A 21,331-nucleotide genomic window follows, 5' to 3' on the forward strand; every position below is an offset into this window, starting at 1 on the left:
ACAGATCTGCAACTTATCAATGTCAAAAACTTTATCTCATAATAAAAATAGATTATTATCTAATTAAAAACAAGTTTAGATTCAGCACTTAAAGAACCCTATATATATTTAATTTATGTTCAAATATAACACACAAAAACTGATAAATTTTCCCAGGGGACCTGCCCTTTATTTGATTTGATTTGTTTTTTTGTCCCATACAAGGATATATATGGTTTAGGGGCGGGGATCTCAACCATTTACAAGTTCTTAAACAGGAAGAAGGTGGGAATGACCCCAAGGAACTCACCTTTTATTTCATTTCATTTGTTTTATTGTAACATACAAGAACATATATGGTTTCGCGGTTGGGATCTTGACCATTTACAAGTTCTCAAAAAAAGGAGAGTAGGGATTAGCCCCAGGGGACTTCCCCTAAATTTAATTTGCTTTATTTTATTGTCCCATACAAGTACATATATGGTTTAGGGGTGGGGATCTCAACCGTTTACAAGTTTTCAAAAAGAAGGGGGTAGGGTTTACCCCCGTGGACTTCCCCTATATTTCATTTGATTTGATATATTGTCCCATACAAGAATATATATGGTTTCTGGGTGGGAATCTTGACCGTTTACAAGTTATCAAAAAAAAGGGGGGTAGGGGTTACCCCAATGGACTTCCCCTATATTTCAATCAGAAAACAGTAAATTTTCAAATAAATCTGTCACTCCAATGATTATCATATGCTGAAATATTTCAAAGATCTAATTAATAATGAAAATAAATCATTATCATATGCTGAAATATTTATAATATCTAATTGAACAGAACTATGGTTGTTTAACATAGTACTCTAACGTAATTAATAATGTAATAATCTTCAAAATGTCTAATGATATAGCTTATAATCATTACCACTTAGGAAATAGATAATTTTCAAATAAATCTGTCACTCCAATTTTTATTCTGAGATAAGACAAATCATAAAAAGATAACAACAGTAAAATATTTAAAAATTCTACTTTTGGATATCAAAAATGAAGATAACTCACAAAGGAGATATACTAAAATCTTGAAAATTAATAGAGACCTTCATTAAGTCCCAGGAAACAACATATTTAAATTTGAAAAAAAATTGTTAAAGCGTTTTCATATTATTGTGCGGACGCTGTTTGGCAGCCACCAGAGCCGCCCTGAGCCGCCCGCCGTATATAACCATTTTAATAACCGATATTTCCTTCAAAAATCCGGTTAAAAATGAACGAATAACAAATATGTAACACATAAACAAACGACAACCACTGAATTACAGGCTCCTGACTTGGGACAGGCACACACATACAGAATGTGGCGGGTTAAACATGTTAGCGGGATCCCAACCCTCCCCCTAACCTGGGACAGTACAATATAAGAAGGAACTATAACAATCAGTTGAAAGAGGCTTAACTCATCAGATGGATAAAATACAAATACTACAAATACAAGTGGACATGGCCGGGAAGTTGTACATCCAAACAACAAAAAGACACTAAGTACAGATCTGAGAGTACTCGCAGTTGCTGACAGCTAGTTCAAAGCCACTAACAACTAATAAAAAAAAAATCATGCATCAAAGACTAAATTATCAATCCGTACACATCCAACATCCAATGGATTTAGTGTAAAGACGTCATAAACAGTCAGAGAAAAACATGACCTTGTGCAATTCCAAGATACAGGTATCGACAGATTGTAGATCCATGAATGTGTATATGTATATAACAATAATATTTAGTTTGCTTTTAATTTACTGATAACAAAATCAATATTAGTACCAATAAAAACAATATTTAATGATCTAATTACAGTGTTGAATTGGTAACCTTTAAGAATAAGTTTATTTAAAGGATTGATAAGTTTACCAGGATCGTTTCTAAATATCCGGGCACGGTAAACAATATTGCCGTAAAAATGAGGATGTGCAATCCCGTTTGAAATAAGTTTTCTACAGGTACAACCAAACTTCAAAACCAAATCTTTATATCTGTGGAAGAATTTAGTAAAGGTTTTAAGTAATTTGTGGTAACGAAATCCCTGGCTTCATAATTTACCAGTAATACATAGATTACGTTCGTTAAAATCAAAAACGTCACAACAGACACAGGCATAGCAAACGAGTTGTGAAATATAAACACCGTAAGATGGTGCCAAAGGAACATCACCATCCAAAAAGGGTGCAAAAATTAACAATAGGGAACGAAAAATCGTCCCTTTTGTCGTAAATTTTAGTGTGGAGTTTCCCGTGTAAAACCGAAATATCTAATTCTAGGAAAGGACAGTTGTTACCGCTTAAATTTGATTTATTTAAAGTAAGTTCCTTTGGGTAAATTTTGGCAGTATATTGAGAAATTTCTTGATTATTTAACGAAAAAATATCATCAAGATAACGGTAAGTGTTGTTGAATTTATCAATAAAATGCAATTTAGACGGGTCTTTACTGAGTTTGGTAATAAACTGTGATTCATAACAGTACAGAAACAAGTCTGCTATTAAAGGGGCGCAATTAGTGCCCATAGGAATACCTACAACATGTCGATAAATTTTGTTGCCGAAACGACTGTAAAACATATCAATTTTTTCCCTTATAAACATGATAAATGAGTGGGCAAGTATTCAGTTGTTTTATCTGCTGTGGGAGTGATCAACAGTGTAGACCAATGTGTGCATAATTTGCATTCTAGCATTAAGTCCAATAATTTCATTCCTCAGCTGGTAATTCTGTTCATTTCCAATTAAAACAAGAAATGATTGTAACAGGATGCTGTTACGAAGTCTCCCAAACGAAGCTCCCATAATTCGTAATTCCCAGGGTTGCCTGACATTGGGCAAAGTCCAGTGAAAATTGGTTTGGTCCAGTAAAGTTATATGCATTAGTGATGCCTGGGGACTAACCTTGTATATCATTCAAATCATCTTGGCATGGCAAACCAGAATATATATGGTTTAGGGGTGGGGATCTAGACCATTTACAAGATACTAGAACATTGGGGGTGGGGGGAACCCCTGGGGACTGACCCTATACGTCATTCAAATGTTCGTTACATGACAAACAGGAATATATATGGTTTAGTGGTGGGGATCTCAACTATTCACAAGATATAAGAACATTGGGGGTGGGGGGAACACCTGGGGACTGACTGTATACGTCATTCAAATGTTCGGGATATGACAAATAGGAATATATATGGTTTAGGGGTGGGGATCTCAACCATTTACAAGATATTAGAACTTTCTCAAATGGCAGGGGGTCGGGATGACCCCTGGGGACTAACCCTGTATATCATTCAAACCATCTTAGCATGACAAACCAGAATATATATGGTTTAGGGTGGGGATCTTGACCATTTACAAGATATTAGAACTTTCTCAAATGGCAGGGGGTCGGGATGACCCCTGGGGACTAACCCTGTATTTCATTTGATGTGCTTTATCATGACAAACCAGAATATATATGGTTTAGGGGTGGGGATCTCGACCATTTACAAGATATTAGAACTTTCTCAAATGGCAGGGGGTCGGGATGGCCCCTGGGGACTAACCCTGTATATCATTCAAACCATCTTAGCATGACAAACCAGAATATATATGGTTTAGGGGTGGGGATCTTGACCACTTACAAGATATTAGAACTTTCTTAAATGGTAGGGGGTGGGGGTGACCCCTGGGGACTAACCCTGTATTTCATTTGATGTGCTTTATCATGACAAACCAGAATATATATGGTTTAGGGGTGGGGATCTCGACCATTTACAAGATATTAGAACTTTCTCAAATGGCAGGGGGTCGGGATGACCCCTGGGGACTAACCCTGAATATCATTCAAACCATCTTAGCAAGTCAAACCTGAATATATATGGTTTAGGGGTGGGGATCTTGACCACTTACAAGGTATTAGAACTTTCTTAAATGGCAGGGGTCGGGGTGACCCCTGGGGACTAACCCTGTATTTCATTTGATGTGCTTTATCATGACAAACCAGAATATATATGGTTTAGGGGTGGGGATCTCGACCAGTTACAAGATATTAGAACTTTCTCAAATGGCAGGGGGTCGGGATGACCCCTGGGGACTAACCCTGTATATCATTCAAACCATCTTAGCATGACAAACCAGAATATATATGGTTTAGGGGTGGGGATCTTGACCACTTACAAGATATTAGAACTTTCTTAAATGGCAGGGGGTGGGGGTGACCCCTGGGGACTAACCCTGTATTTCATTTGATGTGCTTTATCATGACAAACCAGAATATATATGGTTTAGGGGTGGGGATCTCGACCATTTTCAAGATATTAGAACTTTCTCAAATGGCAGGGGGTCTGGGTGACCCCTGGGGACTAACCCTGTATATCATTCAAACCATCTTAGCATGACAAACCAGAATATATATGGTTTAGGGGTGGGGATCTCGACGATTTACAAGATATTAGAACTTTCTTAAATGGCAGGGGGTTGGGATGACCCCTGGGGACTAACCCTGTATATCATTCAAACCATCTTAGCATGACAAACCAGAATATATATGGTTTAGGGGTGGGGATCTTGACCACTTACAAGGTATTAGAACTTTCTTAAATGGTAGGGGGTGGGGGTGACCCCTGGGGACTAACCCTGTATTTCATTTAATGGGTTTTATCATTTAGAACATTTTCAATTAAAAAGATTGTGTCTATCACAAACGGTTTTCAATTTATAATCATTTGAAAATTTAAAAAAATAAAATCCCATAGGGTTCTATAGTAAAACCCTCTTTTCTTTTTGCCCCTCAAAGTACCCCTTTAAAAACCCCATTGCACAAACAAAACCCTGATTGCACCACTAGACATGTTAGTCTAACATATTGTGAATCCATAAGTTAATCTGACAAGCGGTTTTGGAGAACGGGTGCGGACAAGTTCAAATTTAAAAGCGGCGGAAGAGGAAGAGGAAGAGGAAGAGGAAGAAGAATAATAATAATAATAAGAACTGAGCAAAAACAATAAGTCTTCCCAAACTTCGTTTGGGAGACTTAATAATGTTACATAAACAGACTAATTAAGCAACTAGCACTTCTTATCATACTATCTGAGGGGGCATATTGCAGGTTTTGTTTCAATGGGATTGCACTCTATTTTTTTAACAGTGAGACTAGTATTTGCATTTTTTATCATATATTATTAACGGGGAAAGTTTCAGGTAAGAATTCGACACAATAAAACTCCTTTTCATCAGTGAGGAAAGTTTGTTGGTTTGAGTCAGGTGCAGTACAAATGTATTAAACAAATTCTTATTCAGCTGATAGAAGGGGAAGGGGGGAGAGTCTTTCATGATGAATCAAGGTAAAAAAATCTTGCCAAATGGGGATAACAGTAATTTTTGATACATGACGATAAAATGTACAATTTCTATATGACTATAAAAAAAATAGACTATAAAGGGGGTTCATATCCTCCAAGGCCAAACAAAAAAGTATGTGTGTTTACTGTACCCCTACCTACCCTAATTTTATCCCCTACCCTCATGTTTTTTTTGCCATTTTTGATTAAGCACTGTTAAAGTTGAAATGTTGCACCCATAGACTCAATGTAAAAAATATTAAAAATTTTTAAAAATCCCTACCTACAAAGGCTACATGCACATTGTACCTAGTATATTTTTTTTCAGTATGTAACAGTAAACACACATACTTTTTTGTTTGGCCTTTATATATGAATATTACACATGTACTGCATAATGTATCATGTTTGTTGCTTTTGTTTTGTATGTATCATTCATAATTGTTATCTGTATCTGTAGCTTTATACAACGGGGTGCTTGTAAATGCTTCTGGTCATGTTTGCATGTGGGACCTTGAATGGATTAATACTTTTAAAAATTTGAATTTATATCTAACTATTCAGAGTAAATTTTGTGGTATGCATAAATCCATTATGGTCATATATTTATGATGAACCTAAAATAGTGATTTTCGATTGGACCAAAAGTTATTTCATTTGGTCAGCCATCCAGCATCTTTTGCTCACTCTGTCATAGCATATCTGTCTGACATGTTCATCTTTTAAGATTTTATTATGGTTTCGCTATATAACATAAATTTACCCAAAGCGTCCTCTAACTAATGCGTATTAATTACAGACATGCACATGTTTAAATAGGGATCATATTAGGTATATATGATTATAAAATGGCCTTAAATTTATTTGTTTCCGTTGTGCACATATTTTTGTACAATATTAACGATTTGATGACAGGTAATTTGCATTCTAACTGCAATCAGGAACATATATATGTTATACTGTTCCCAGCTGCAATGCTCCTTTCATGAAACGTGTCACCAGGTCGTTGTATTTCAACTGTTCGATAGTTCTTAACTTCTGTTACACTTGAGTCAGTGATGTTTATTTCATTTTTTTTTCGTCTTCATCTTTTATAGACTTTTCTTCTATTAATAAACGGATGCACTATTTATCTTTTTACAACAAATTGAAAAGCTGCTTGCTTATGACAGCACCTTAGACAACAGAATATTTTATTCCAGTTTTCTATATTTTTAGGACCACTCTGTATTTGTCAATGTGAAATCATATGATATGTACATAAATAAACATTATTGTGACTTTTTCTTTTCTTTTCATCTTATCATTAAAATATATTAAAGAGTTTATAGAAAAAAAATCGTAAGGGTTCCGCGGAACCCAGTGTCTCCGCCTACTTTTGTTGTAAAAGTGTTATAGTAGCAGGCTCAACAAAAATGGGGAAAATTATTGATTTTTTTTCCTTAAGATACTATCTTTTGATTCTGTCCAACTGAAGTCTGGTTAAAATCCAGGATGGTTTAAACCTAATAAATGTTTTTAAAACTTTAACTGCAGACTGTATGTAATGTTAACTGGAAGAAAACTAATTATATAAGTCCATTTAATCATGTTTGTTGCTTTTGTTTTGTATGTATCATTCATAATTGTTATCTGTATCTGTAGCTTTATACAACGGGGTGCTTGTAAATGCTTCTGGTCATGTTTGCATGTGGGACCTTGAATGGATTAATACTTTTAAAAATTTGAATTTATATCTAACTATTCAGAGTAAATTTTGTGGTATGCATAAATCCATTATGGTCATATATTTATGATGAACCTAAAATAGTGATTTTCGATTGGACCAAAAGTTATTTCATTTGGTCAGCCATCCAGCATCTTTTGCTCACTCTGTCATAGCATATCTGTCTGACATGTTCATCTTTTAAGATTTTATTATGGTTTCGCTATATAACATAAATTTACCCAAAGCGTCCTCTAACTAATGCGTATTAATTACAGACATGCACATGTTTAAATAGGGATCATATTAGGTATATATGATTATAAAATGGCCTTAAATTTATTTGTTTCCGTTGTGCACATATTTTTGTACAATATTAACGATTTGATGACAGGTAATTTGCATTCTAACTGCAATCAGGAACATATATATGTTATACTGTTCCCAGCTGCAATGCTCCTTTCATGAAACGTGTCACCAGGTCGTTGTATTTCAACTGTTCGATAGTTCTTAACTTCTGTTACACTTGAGTCAGTGATGTTTATTTCATTTTTTTTTCGTCTTCATCTTTTATAGACTTTTCTTCTATTAATAAACGGATGCACTATTTATCTTTTTACAACAAATTGAAAAGCTGCTTGCTTATGACAGCACCTTAGACAACAGAATATTTTATTCCAGTTTTCTATATTTTTAGGACCACTCTGTATTTGTCAATGTGAAATCATATGATATGTACATAAATAAACATTATTGTGACTTTTTCTTTTCTTTTCATCTTATCATTAAAATATATTAAAGAGTTTATAGAAAAAAAATCGTAAGGGTTCCGCGGAACCCAGTGTCTCCGCCTACTTTTGTTGTAAAAGTGTTATAGTAGCAGGCTCAACAAAAATGGGGAAAATTATTGATTTTTTTTCCTTAAGATACTATCTTTTGATTCTGTCCAACTGAAGTCTGGTTAAAATCCAGGATGGTTTAAACCTAATAAATGTTTTTAAAACTTTAACTGCAGACTGTATGTAATGTTAACTGGAAGAAAACTAATTATATAAGTCCATTTATAAGTAATATACGGAAAAACAGGAAATAAATTTTTATAAAATTTCCTTCTATACTAGCTTTTGATCATAAACAAGCATCTATCCAGGTTTTAAAAACTTTTAACACACAGTGAATGTAATGCTAACTGGAAGAAAAATTAAGTCCATTTATAAGTAAATACGCATAAACAGGATTTTGTTTTTACAAAATTCACTTCTGGATACTATCTTATGATCATAAACAAGCTTCCTTCAAAGTTTGGTAGAAATCAATGATAGTTTCAGAAAGTTATTAAAATTTTAAAAACTGTAACCACAGAGTGAATATTTGTGGACGCTGCAATGTAGGATCGCTATGTCTCGCTTTTGCAACAAAAGTCGCAGTCTTGACAAAAAGAAGATGTGGAATGATTGCCAATGAGACAACTCTCCACAAGAGACCAAATGACACAGAAATTAACAACTGTAGGTCACCTTACGGCATTCAACAATGAGCTAGCCGTAAATACATATATAGATATAGGAAGATGTGGTATGAGTGCCAATGAGACAACTCTCCATCCAAGTTACAATTTATAAATGTAAACCATTATAGGTCAATGTGCCTTTAACACGGAGCATTGGCTCACACCGAATATAGTCAGCTATAAAAGGCCCCGAAATGACAAATGCAAAACAATTAAAACGAGAAAACTAACGGTCTAATTTATGTACAAATTAATGAACGAAAAACAAATATGTAACACAGCAGTGGCGGATCCAGAACTTTTGATAAGGGGGGCCCTCTGACTGACCTAAGGGGGTTAAAAAAGGCCTCAACTCGACAGATGGAATCAAATAGAAATACATCTAATAAAAACAGACTGTACTATCTATTATCCTTTCATTTATTTAATAAACAGGATAGATCCACCCTTTGACCACAACCTGTGATATATTAATTCCAGGCGAGGATCCAGTCATTTTGAAAGCCAGGGATTCCGACTCCAGGAACACTCCCTGGATCTGCGTATGATTTCACGGGTTTCAGTGTGTTTAGGTGGGTTTTTTTTCAATTTGAGGAAATAGGCAGTAGAATTATTTGTAGGTTTTCTTAGTGTGGATTTCAATTGTGTAATCTCAGCAGGCAGATGCATGTAATGCCCCAGTCACACTAGACCACGATCGCATCACGCTCACTGCGATCTAAAAAAAATTCAGATCGTGGTGAGGTCGCGATAAGAGCGGCATGAAATGTAGATTTTGTTGTTTTCGCGATGCTACTACGTCCTCGTTACGCTTCTACAACGATCTTGCTACGATTATACCACGTTCTCACCACGCTTTTTCTGCGACCTCACTACGCTTATCGCGTTCTCATTACGACCATACCACGATTTATCCGATTGCAACACGATCTCACCACGCTTCTTCTGCGATTATAGCACACTCTTTTCACGATCATTCTACAATATTACCACGTTTATACTGCGATCTAACTACGCCCTCAGCAATAACGTCAACATCATGATCCATATCTACCAGAACTTGTGGGCGTGGTGGTGGCGGAAAATGTAGTCAGAGGGGCCTCTGGTACAAATCCTGACCCAGTAGAGATGTCGGATCAACCAATCCAACCTGAATCACAACGTATTGCTGATCTATTCAGATCAACTGACGATATTTTATTGAACAAAAGTGGGAATGGTACCCATGGGGAATGATACAGATGTGTAAAGCATGGTTGAGCTGTTGGATATTAGGGTCATGAGGTCAAAATTACATACAGACAAACAAAACATGGAGAGCTCTTATAAATTTTATGTGACAATGACAATGAGCATGGCTAGAACTCGAAATAGTCGTAGTATGAATGTAGTCAGGTCGTAAGACGGGCATGATGAGGACGGCATGAGCAGTCGCGGATCCAGAAATTTTCATAAGGGGGGCCCACTGACTGCCTAAGAGGGGGCCCGCTCCAGTCATGCTCCAGTGATTCACTATATAATCAACCAAATTTTTCCCACAAAAGGGGGCCTGGGCCCACTGGAAAACCCTCTAAATCCGCCTCTGATAAGCGTGCTAGAATCGTACTCAGGGGCGGATCCAGCCATTTTAAAAAGGGGGGGTTCCAACAATATGTCCCTATTCAAATGCATTGATCGTCCAAAAAAAGGGGGTTCCAACCCCCTGAACCCCCTCTGGATCTGCCACTGGTACTATGGTTTTGAACAGCGTAGTATAAACGTGGTATAGTCGTGTAACGTGTAACGGGCGATCAATGGATCCGTATCTGAATAAATCAGGATTTCAAGTGTTAAACACAAATTTGCACCACAGCCAGTTGTCCTATTCAAAACAATTAACACATCCTTAAATGGATTCACAACGCAAAATATATACACAGCACAATGTACATAAATCAAAATGCAAGGTGAAGTACCTCATTCACAATGCATAAACACACTGTATCATAACAGAATATATATACACAATGTCACTATGCAATCACTATGCAACATGTATCAGACCGATTTATTCACAATGTCACATACAGATTACTATGCAACATGTATACGGCTCTAAATTTATTACACAATGTCACCAACAGATTACTTTGCAACATGCATCAAGTAAGTATCACACAAAACGTATGAACATATATACAACTTCTATTTACAACGTCCACCAATATGTAGTATCACCTTGTTAGTCTGCAACTAACCACAATAACACAATGACACAATTACACATGCACAAATCCTTCAATGCACAAGGAATATATATATAAACACAGCTGAACTCACGCACTAACTATCCCTTTGAGTTCCCACACACTGAATATTATCCAAACTGGTAAGGTTTAACACAGTGCACTTTCACTAATACACTTCCACAATATCACACATAGTACAACTTGCAACACCAGCAAGTATACACCTTGTATTCTCACTAATACAAATCTATGAAGTATCCACACTTCCACATAGTACAACTTGCAACACCAGCAAGTATACACCTTGTATTCTCACTAATACAAATAACTTATTATATAAGTTTCACTTTATATCACAATCACTATTGCAATATCCACATATAAATCCGAACACTATTCATATATATCCTTTGGAATCACTTAATTCACTCTACTTACCAGTTGGAAAATAATCCCTGATGTTATCACTTCAACGGTCCACATAAAACTGACAAAGTTTCTCTATCTTGAGCTGGTTTATATACTACCATCTGGAACGGTCCATTATACTTGAAGGGGTGAAAACCAAGACTATACCAACTTTAGGGGTGTTTTAATTAACAGATGGTGCTCCAACTATGGAGAAACTTATATACATATAGAAACACAATAAATAGGAAAAGACAACTGGTATTTCACATCAAAATAAATGAACTATGACCAATTTCCGTTACACTACCCACGCCTCAAAAATCATGCGTCCCGCATGACTCCTTGAATACATCTGACATGCTGAGAAATCATCTATCAAAGTGGTCATTTTTCATACCCAAACGCTACCATAGTGCAGGCACTATTTCCATTGGACATATATACATCAAGACAAAGCCTTTTCCCGCTTTGCCACTTCACAATACCAAACAACTTTGGTTAGATTCTGACCATATATATCTTCAACTATATATATATATCTTCTGACCACAACGTCAGGCACCATTACATCCGACAATAACGTCAGGCTAAACTGATGACATCACAAGGCACAACCCGTAGATACAAAGTCTACCTATATGTCCAAATTCCAGTCAGCCATATCAAACATATTGAACTTTCTTCTTATGCACAAACACTATTCACAGGATTTTTAATTTTGTCCGAATAAAACTTTTTAAAACTTCCTACTTCAAAATATCCCTGTTTCTAACATTAACCTCTTTCCTATTAACGTCTGTAATTTTGAGCGTCACTGCCAAAGAATAAATTTAAAGGGTCCCTAACAAATTTTGCCTCTGCAGCGGCCCAAGGAGCCTACTCTTAACGAAATCTGCAGGAGGGGTCTTTTACATGCACAGGGCGTGACATGTTCCTGTACATGGGGCCTCGGATTTAACGTCCCCATCCGACGGACTCATACATACACACTTTAAACTCTATGTACACTATATACACTACAAAACTGTCTATATACACATATGATACATCTAATCATCTACTCTTCACAGTGATCATTTCCTCCAAATCGCTTCCTCTTTTCAGGCTCATGACTACTTTCTTCCAAACAATACAGTACCTCTAATTAGTTCAACACCATCTGTAATTCCTGAATCATTTTCATTTTGGAAACAATTAGAGGCTGAAGACATAAAACTGTGTCTTAAGCTGTATTCCAATTTTTCAATTTCACTTGTTAAAACTGCAATATCCGAATTAAACAGATTTTCTGCCATTTCAATATCAACTGACTTAATGTTCCTTCTTACTTAAAAAGAAATGATCTATGACAACTAAGACAAAAACTTAAAACATTGAATATTACAACTGGTATAATCATACATGAATTTACAGTAACGAACTAAACACATGAAATCCCACCGCTGCCACCAAATTTGTAACGTGTAACGGGCGATCAATGGATCCGTATCTGAATAAATCAGGATTTCAAGTGTTAAACACAAATTTGCACCACAGCCAGTTGTCCTATTCAAAACAATTAACACATCCTTAAATGGATTCACAACGCAAAATATATACACAGCACAATGTACATAAATCAAAATGCAAGGTGAAGTACCTCATTCACAATGCATAAACACACTGTATCATAACAGAATATATATACACAATGTCACTATGCAATCACTATGCAACATGTATCAGACCGATTTATTCACAATGTCACATACAGATTACTATGCAACATGTATACGGCTCTAAATTTATTACACAATGTCACCAACAGATTACTTTGCAACATGCATCAAGTAAGTATCACACAAAACGTATGAACATATATACAACTTCTATTTACAACGTCCACCAATATGTAGTATCACCTTGTTAGTCTGCAACTAACCACAATAACACAATGACACAATTACACATGCACAAATCCTTCAATGCACAAGGAATATATATATAAACACAGCTGAACTCACGCACTAACTACCCCTTTGAGTTCCCACACACTGAATATTATCCAAACTGGTAAGGTTTAACACAGTGCACTTTCACTAATACACTTCCACAATATCACACATAGTACAATTTGCAACACCAGCAAGTATACACCTTGTATTCTCACTAATACAAATCTATGAAGTATCCACACTTCCACATAGTACAACTTGCAACACCAGCAAGTATACACCTTGTATTCTCACTAATACAAATAACTTATTATATAAGTTTCACTTTATATCACAATCACTATTGCAATATCCACATATAAATCCGAACACTATTCATATATATCCTTTGGAATCACTTAATTCACTCTACTTACCAGTTGGAAAATAATCCCTGATGTTATCACTTCAACGGTCCACATAAAACTGACAAAGTTTCTCTATCTTGAGCTGGTTTATATACTACCATCTGGAACGGTCCATTATACTTGAAGGGGTGAAAACCAAGACTATACCAACTTTAGGGGTGTTTTAATTAACAGATGGTGCTCCAACTATGGAGAAACTTATATACATATAGAAACACAATAAATAGGAAAAGACAACTGGTATTTCACATCAAAATAAATGAACTATGACCAATTTCCGTTACAGTCGTAGTAGAAGCGTTATTTGGTCGCGGGGAGAACATGATGGTCGTAATAACGTCGCTGTGAGATCGTAGCGCAATCTCTGACTAAATTCGCGCTTACGCTACGCTCTAGCTACGATGGCACAGCGACCTTTGCGATCTTAGCACAACCTTACTGCGCTCTCGCTACGCTTCTACTAGGACCTGGTTTCGGCACGACTGCACCACGATTGTTTTGAACATGTTCAAAGTTGGCCACGCTCATCACGATCATGAAGACCTCACCACGACCTTACTGCGATCTTTACGATCGCACTAGGATCGTCAAAATTTGCAGTTTTTTCAGAGATCGTAGTAAGATCGTGGCCTAGTGTGACTGCGGCATAAAGAGCACTATTAACACTTAAAACACTAAGTCAAAAACTCAAATACAAACTGTATGTACATAATTTGAATAAAATGCTTTGCTGGGCGCAGGTTGATACGACCGCAGAGGTCGAACCCTGAACAGTTGGGGCAAGTATGGACACAACATTCAAGCTTGATACAGCTCTGAATTTGGATTGTGATTAAATATTTGACACAGCATAGGTTTCTGACACAGAAAGAATGTGGTCTAAGAACTTGATTTTTTTTAATTTACCTATTATGGTCCAATGTCCAAAATCAATATACATGGTTAGATTCAGCATATCAAAGAACCCCGTATATTCAATTTTTGTTGAAATAAAAAAAAGTTTAATTTTGGACCCCAACTTGGACCAACTTGAAAACTGGGCCCATAATCAAAAATCTAAACACATGTTTAGATTCAGCATATCAAAGAACCCCAAGAATTCAATTTTTGTTAAAATAAAACTAAGTTTAATTTTGGACCCTTTGGACCTTAATGTAGACCAATTTAAAAAACGGGACCCAAAATAAAAAATCTAATAACACAGTTAGATTTGGCATATCAAAGAACCCCAATAATTCAATTTTTGATGAAATCAAAAAAAGTTTAATTTTGGACCCTTTTGACCTCAATATGAACCAATTTGATAGCGGGCCCACAAATAAAAAATCTAAATACATGGTTAGATTCAGCATATCAAAGAACCCATATATTCAATTTTTGTTGAAATCAAACAAAGTTTAGTTTTGGACCCCAATTTGGACCAACTTGAAAACTGGGCCAAAAATCAAAAATCTAAATACATGTTTAGATTCAGCATATCAAAGAACCCCATATATTCAATTTTTGTTAAAATCAAACAAAGTTTAATTTTGACCCTTTGGACCTTAATGTAGACCAATTTGAAAACTGGACCCAAAATTAAAAATCTAAATACACGGTTAGATTCGGCATAACAAATAATTAAATGTGGTCAAAGATTTTACAAATCTAATGCGCCATACTGTGCAATTAAAGATTACTTCTTGAAATTTTTCAATATTTGAAATTTGAAAAAAAAATATCTGAAGAATAATTCTTTTTAATTTCTGAAATCTGAAATGAGAACCCACAATTTCTTTTTACCCCCCCCCCCCCAAAAAAAAAATTCTTTCCCTCAAGATATGGTCATAATCTCAATTTTAATTTCCAATGGAGTTTGCAACCATAATTACCCATTTAAATTTACCATAGTGCTAACTAATCTATTTTATAATAGAATTTAAAATATAGTGTCAAATCTTTCATATGGATTTTTTTGTAAAAAAAAAAGATGCAACATTTGCAGATATTTTTACTGGTCTTCCTTTATAAATATGCATTTCTTTAAACATAATTTAAAAGCAGTATAAGGGAAGTAACCAAAACGTTGTATTTGGATTACCTCCCTTACACTGTTTTAAAATATCTTAATTGTTCATTAACCATTACTTTATACATAATTTAAAAGCAGTGTAAGGGAGATAATTTCAATGATGTATTTGATTTATCTCCCTTACACTGCTTTAAATTATGTTTTGTACTAAAGTATTTGTCCATTAACCAGGACAACCTTGTTTTTCCCCCTTTTTTGCCCCTAATTCCTAAACGGTTTGAGCCATAACCCCCCAAATCAAATTCTAACCATCCCTTTGTGGTATGGAAACTTGTAGTATAATTTCAGAGAGATCCATACACCGTTCCACAGTTCTTGTCTGGAAACTAGAAAATGCTTATTTTTGGCCCCTTTTTGGTCCCTAATTCCTTAACTGTTGGTACCATAACCCCCAAAATCAATCCCCACCTTCCTTTTGTGGTATTGAACCTTATGGTAAAATTTCAAAGAGATCCATTCACTTAAACTAAAGTTAGAGTGCGAAAACCAATGTGTCTTCGGACGACGATGACGACGCCATCGTCATACCAATATACGACCGCAAAATTTTTTTGTGGTCGTATAAAAACTGGATTCCCCATTTACTTTATTTCGTGTCATTCTTTTTTTATGTTTTTGTTCCAAGAACAGAATTCAATCCCTCAAAACAACCAGCTAACTACTTTTTCATGTAGTATGTCTCTGCTTGAACATATATAACATATTGTGATTAAAAGCACCAAAAACAAATTTTCAAAAGTGTTGGACAGACTGAATATTCCTGGATCATTTGATTCCATTTCATTTGTTCTTGAAAACTGGGACCATTTATATTAAACTTAGCTGAAAATAATCCAAGTCAATATCCTATTGAGTTCTCATTCTAATTTTCATCTTTGGTGGCTATTTTGAATTCTCTGTTGACCCAAAAAAGTACCTATTGTGAATATGACTGTAATTGGCTGTTATGTTTAGTTTCAGTGAGTTGGCTGGTTTAAGAGGAAGCCTTGATGGTTGGTTATCGTGTCGGAATTATTTTACACTTTGTAATCTTTGTGTCTTTCATAGATTGCTACACAATGCCATAAATAACTGCTACCAGCTGTATTTTCTAACACTTACTTTGGTCTCTGGTGGAAAGTTGTCGCATTGGCGATCATACCACATCTCCCTATTTTATATTGATACAGATCCAAGAAAATAGAAGCTTCAAGTATCATTCTATTAAACATACAAAATTTCCGAGAAAGGCAATTCTGTACTTTTGGATATATGTTTTTTTTAATTCTAGACAATTTTAGTCAACTTGAACTTTCACATAGACAGTTAATTTATTTTTGAGCCTGTCTGTTTTATTTAAATGGTTGACAATATATCATTTATCCATTTCATATCCTTGTGACATTAAAATATTCTGAGCATACATGTAACATGACATGGGAAGAAAGATAGTCACACATACCAAATAGTTCTTATATTTCATGTATTTGGGATATTATATATGACTGTAAATACTAATATATATGTTAGTATTTTCATGATAACAGGTCTAATAACCACTTGACTTGGTTAAAAAAATTCTTGGATTCTATGAAAAGTAATGCTTTTCCTTTTTTATGCAGCTTGAAAATGTTGAGTTGATGCCTATCAGCAATGTTAAGATCTGCCATGTCTGCTGTGCAGCTACACCTTGTTTCCTGGTATTTTAGAATTAATTGCATGCAGCCACAAAGGTCCAGACCTGGTATTGTTCTTTTTTTATATTTTATGATGCTCTTGTTAAAACAGTTTTAAAATTTTCAACATCTTTTCTGGTACATGAAGCTCATTTTTACCTGAAAAAGAGAGGAGTCATATAGATATTTTGATAATATAAATAAAGAATAAACAAAATTGGCATGTAATTATATAAAGATCAGAGGGGATCCAGTCATGTTTCAGTGATTCTCTATATAATCAACCAAATTTTCCCCACAAAATGGTTAGAGGCCCGCTGCCCCCTTTCTAAATCCACCTCTGAAGATAAAATTGTCTTATTGTTACTGCTGATTCATTCAATTGTGTATACAACAGAGGAAAACAGTCCAATAAAATTATATTTTCTAGAAGTATGTTAGATGAGTAATGTACTATTGACAAACAAGTCCATTTGCCTTGCTTATATACTCAAATGACAAAAAATTGTTTTTCTTAACTGAAATATAGAATTCTTATAAATGTTTGTACATTCACTGATAAGCTGATACGTCATTTCTAATAATTATATCATACATGTATATGTACTTACACCTTAAATTCAAACAGTCTCTGTATGTACATTTATCATCCTTCCCTACAGCTATATCTGTTTCCTCAACGTATCCGTAAAACTCGTATCACGATAGCGCGTGCTCTGAGGAGACATTATCAACTTGAGGAGGAAATATCAATAAATTCTCCCAACATTTATTCCATCATTGTAATGATATCATGTCACTTACAAAGATGACTTGACCAAATAAATTACACTTGCATGATAATGAGTATGAATGCAATATTATAACTGATGATGAGTTCCACAAAAGTCGTCAGACTCCGAGCGCAAAATTTAAAAACTTAAAATCACTTGGTCTTGGTAATAAACCCAATGCTGCAGACCCTTTGACATATGACGATCTCAACAAATTTTATATGAGGCTGGGCGCAGCTTGATACGACCGCAGCTTGATACAACCGCAGAGGTCGAACCCTAAACAGTTTGAGCAAGTATGGACACAACATTCAAGCTTGATACAGCACTGAATTTGGATTGTGATTAAATATTTGACACAGCATAGGTTTCTGACACAGAATGAATGTGGTCTAAGAACTTAAATTTTTTTAAATTACTTATTCAAACCATATCATTATTATTTGCTTTTATATATAAATCAGAAATAACCAATTTAAAATGGAAAATTTTAAAGAAAAAAAAGGGGAAAAAAATCCTCCCCCAAATTCAATCCCAGCCTTCCCTTTGTGGTATGGTACCTTGCAGTACAATTTCAGAGAGATCCATACACTTGAACACAAGTTATTGTCTGGAAACTAGAAAAATGCTTGTTTTTTGGCCCATTTTTGGCCTCAAATTCCTAAACATTTAGGGCAATTACCCCCAAACTCAAACCCAGCTTTTCCTTTGTGATATGGAACCTTGTAGTACAATTTCATAAAGATCCATACACTTACACACAAGTTATTGTCCTGAAACTAGAAAAATGCTTGTTTATTGCCCCTTTTTGGCCCCTAATTCCTAAAATTTTGAGGCATTTCCCCCAAAATCAATCCCAGCCTTCCCTTTGTGGTATGGTACATTGCAGTACAATTTCAGAGAGATCCATACACTTGAACACAAGTTATTGTCTGGAAACTAGAAAAAAAATTTTTTGGCCCCTTATTCCTAAACGTTTTGGGCAATTACCCCCAAACTCAATTCCAGCTTTCCCTTTGTGATATGGAACCCTGTAGTACAATTTCAGAAAGATCCATACACTTACACACACAAGTTATTGTCATGAAACAATAAAATGCTCGTTTTTTGCCCCTTTTTTGGCCCCTAATTCCTAAAATTTTGAAGCAATTACCCCCAAAATCAATCCCAGCATTCCCTTTGTGATATGGAAACTTGTGGTACAATGTCAGAGAGATCCATACACTAACACACAAGTTATGTCTGGAAGTTACAAAAATGATTATTTTTGGCCCCTTTGGGCCCCTAATTCCTTAACTGTTGGTACCATAACCCCCAAAATCAATTTTGAGGTATTAAACCTTATGGTAAAAATTTCATAGAGATCCATTCACTTAAACTAAAGTTAGAGTGCGAAAACCAATGTGTCTTAGGACGACGACGACGCCATCGTCATACCAATATACGACTGCAAAATTTTTTGCTGTCATATAAAAAGTTATGGGGTCAAATAGCCCTCGTTCTCTTATAAACATAGTATATATTAATAACAATTACCATTTTGGTTTAAGAGGAGTTACTGAACATTACAATTTATGTTGGGGTGATATATCACTAAAAGTTGACACAAATGGAGACGAATACCTTCAGTATTGTCGTGAATAGCAATCAAAAACAAGACAGGGTGAAAATATAACAAATCTAAGAAAATCAGGACCAATCGCAGTAGAAAAACAAAATTGACCGCACCAGATGTCCTGTGTTTCAATATAATTTAAACTTTTTCAACAAAAAAGACCAGAAACCATGAAAAAAGATGATTCCCCTTTTTATATTCAGGCTTCAACGTTTCAAGATGATAAGGCCACTTTTTTTTTATTTGTTGGTTTACGGATCCGCCGACCCTGTTTTTCCCGATTTTGATATAAAAAAAAACGATTTTGAAGATTTTTTTTAATTCCACCGACCCTTTTCTGTTTGAAGTAGTACAAATAAAAATAAAAACATAATAAAAAAGATCAGCCTTTCTTTCTCAAGTCGGAAAACCCTCGGAGTGAATTGGACGTTTCTTCATGATCTAATGCGGTGAAAAGGAACCAGTTGAAAATGGAGGTTGACGGCGGGTCAATTAACAATTTTTTTTCAAGTGTTGATCAGAAACCCGTCGAAAGGGGAGCGTTTTTGTTGTTGACACCGTGAAAGCTTCCAAGAAAGACAAATTGACTGACGATGCCAGCCATGTCCCTTTGGACACACCATGTGAAGTACTAACCAATTTCGGGTACAAATTTCTGCACGTCAGTGTTCATGAGGTGTCAATTAAGGGAAGATGATATTACGATATTTACAAATGTCTATTATTAAATATAATTATTTTTTTTAATATATATATTATAGTTTGTAACTTTTTACACTATCTTTTCGTGCTAAGAAGATGTTCTTTTAGGATAAGGAGAACTGTCCTCCTTCTTAGTACATACTCTCTCTCTTTTGCCCAATCTTTATTGGTCTCATATAGCATTTATAAACATATAAAATGTTAATCTCTAGTGGCCATGCTGCCCAAATTTTTTTTAGATCTGGACTTTGAAAATTTTGCACATTTCTTTGGGGGGGGGGGGGGGTCAATAACTTAGGAAGGCTCATTCACAATTTTGTCACTCCCTGATTTAAATTTGATAAATAAATACACAGAACAAAAAGAAATGCAATTGGAAAACACACTTCCCTTTCATCAGAGACATATATATGTATCTGCTTTCATCAATCTACATTGACATTGGACTCCTTGTAACACATTAAAGAGGGGCCTGATGGGTTATTTTCGTTCTTCGTGATCGGCGCATTTTCGCTATCGTGATCCGTTTTTCTACAGATTTATTTTATTTTTATATTTTCGTGATCCGTGATCATGGAAATTTATTTTCTGTGAATCGTGATTGACAAAAAAATCAACTCGTGAATCGTGATGAGACCCCCCCATCAGGCCCCTCATTAATTAAGGTTTTTGACTCCTTTTGTGGCCTGTGAATTATGAAAATTTTAAACTGCAATAGTATCAAAACAACAAAGATAATGAATAATAGAGATGGTTCATTTTGTACATATACCAAGGGGAAACTTCGTGCAAAGCATTATTATTTATAGTTTAATTGTATTTGGTAGAAAAAGAGAATTTGGTAAAAATAAAACCAAGATTTTTGTAGAAAATCCACAGACTTTAATACAGAGATTTTTGTGATAAAATTTTAAACATAGATTACTCACTTATTTTTCTATGATGTGCTAGCGTTTATTTTTTACAAAAAGTCCTAAACAACCTTT

At 35.1% G+C, this 21,331-nt stretch overlaps 1 long non-coding RNA gene across 1 annotated transcript in view; it reads right to left on the reverse strand.

Moving 5' to 3' along the window:
* LOC127718283 (uncharacterized) overlaps window positions 1-18,086 on the reverse strand; it is a 65,329-nt gene extending 47,243 nt beyond the window's left edge. Inside the window, exon 1 of the long non-coding RNA XR_007989701.1 lies at window positions 17,867-18,086. This is a non-coding gene — a long non-coding RNA (uncharacterized LOC127718283). The remainder of the gene's footprint in view (window positions 1-17,866) is intronic.
* Between the last annotated feature and the right edge of the window lie 3,245 nt (window positions 18,087-21,331).

This window comes from Mytilus californianus, unplaced genomic scaffold (genome assembly GCF_021869535.1).
Source record: "Mytilus californianus isolate M0D057914Y unplaced genomic scaffold, xbMytCali1.0.p SCAF_1, whole genome shotgun sequence".
Lineage (NCBI taxonomy): Eukaryota > Metazoa > Mollusca > Bivalvia > Mytilida > Mytilidae > Mytilus > Mytilus californianus.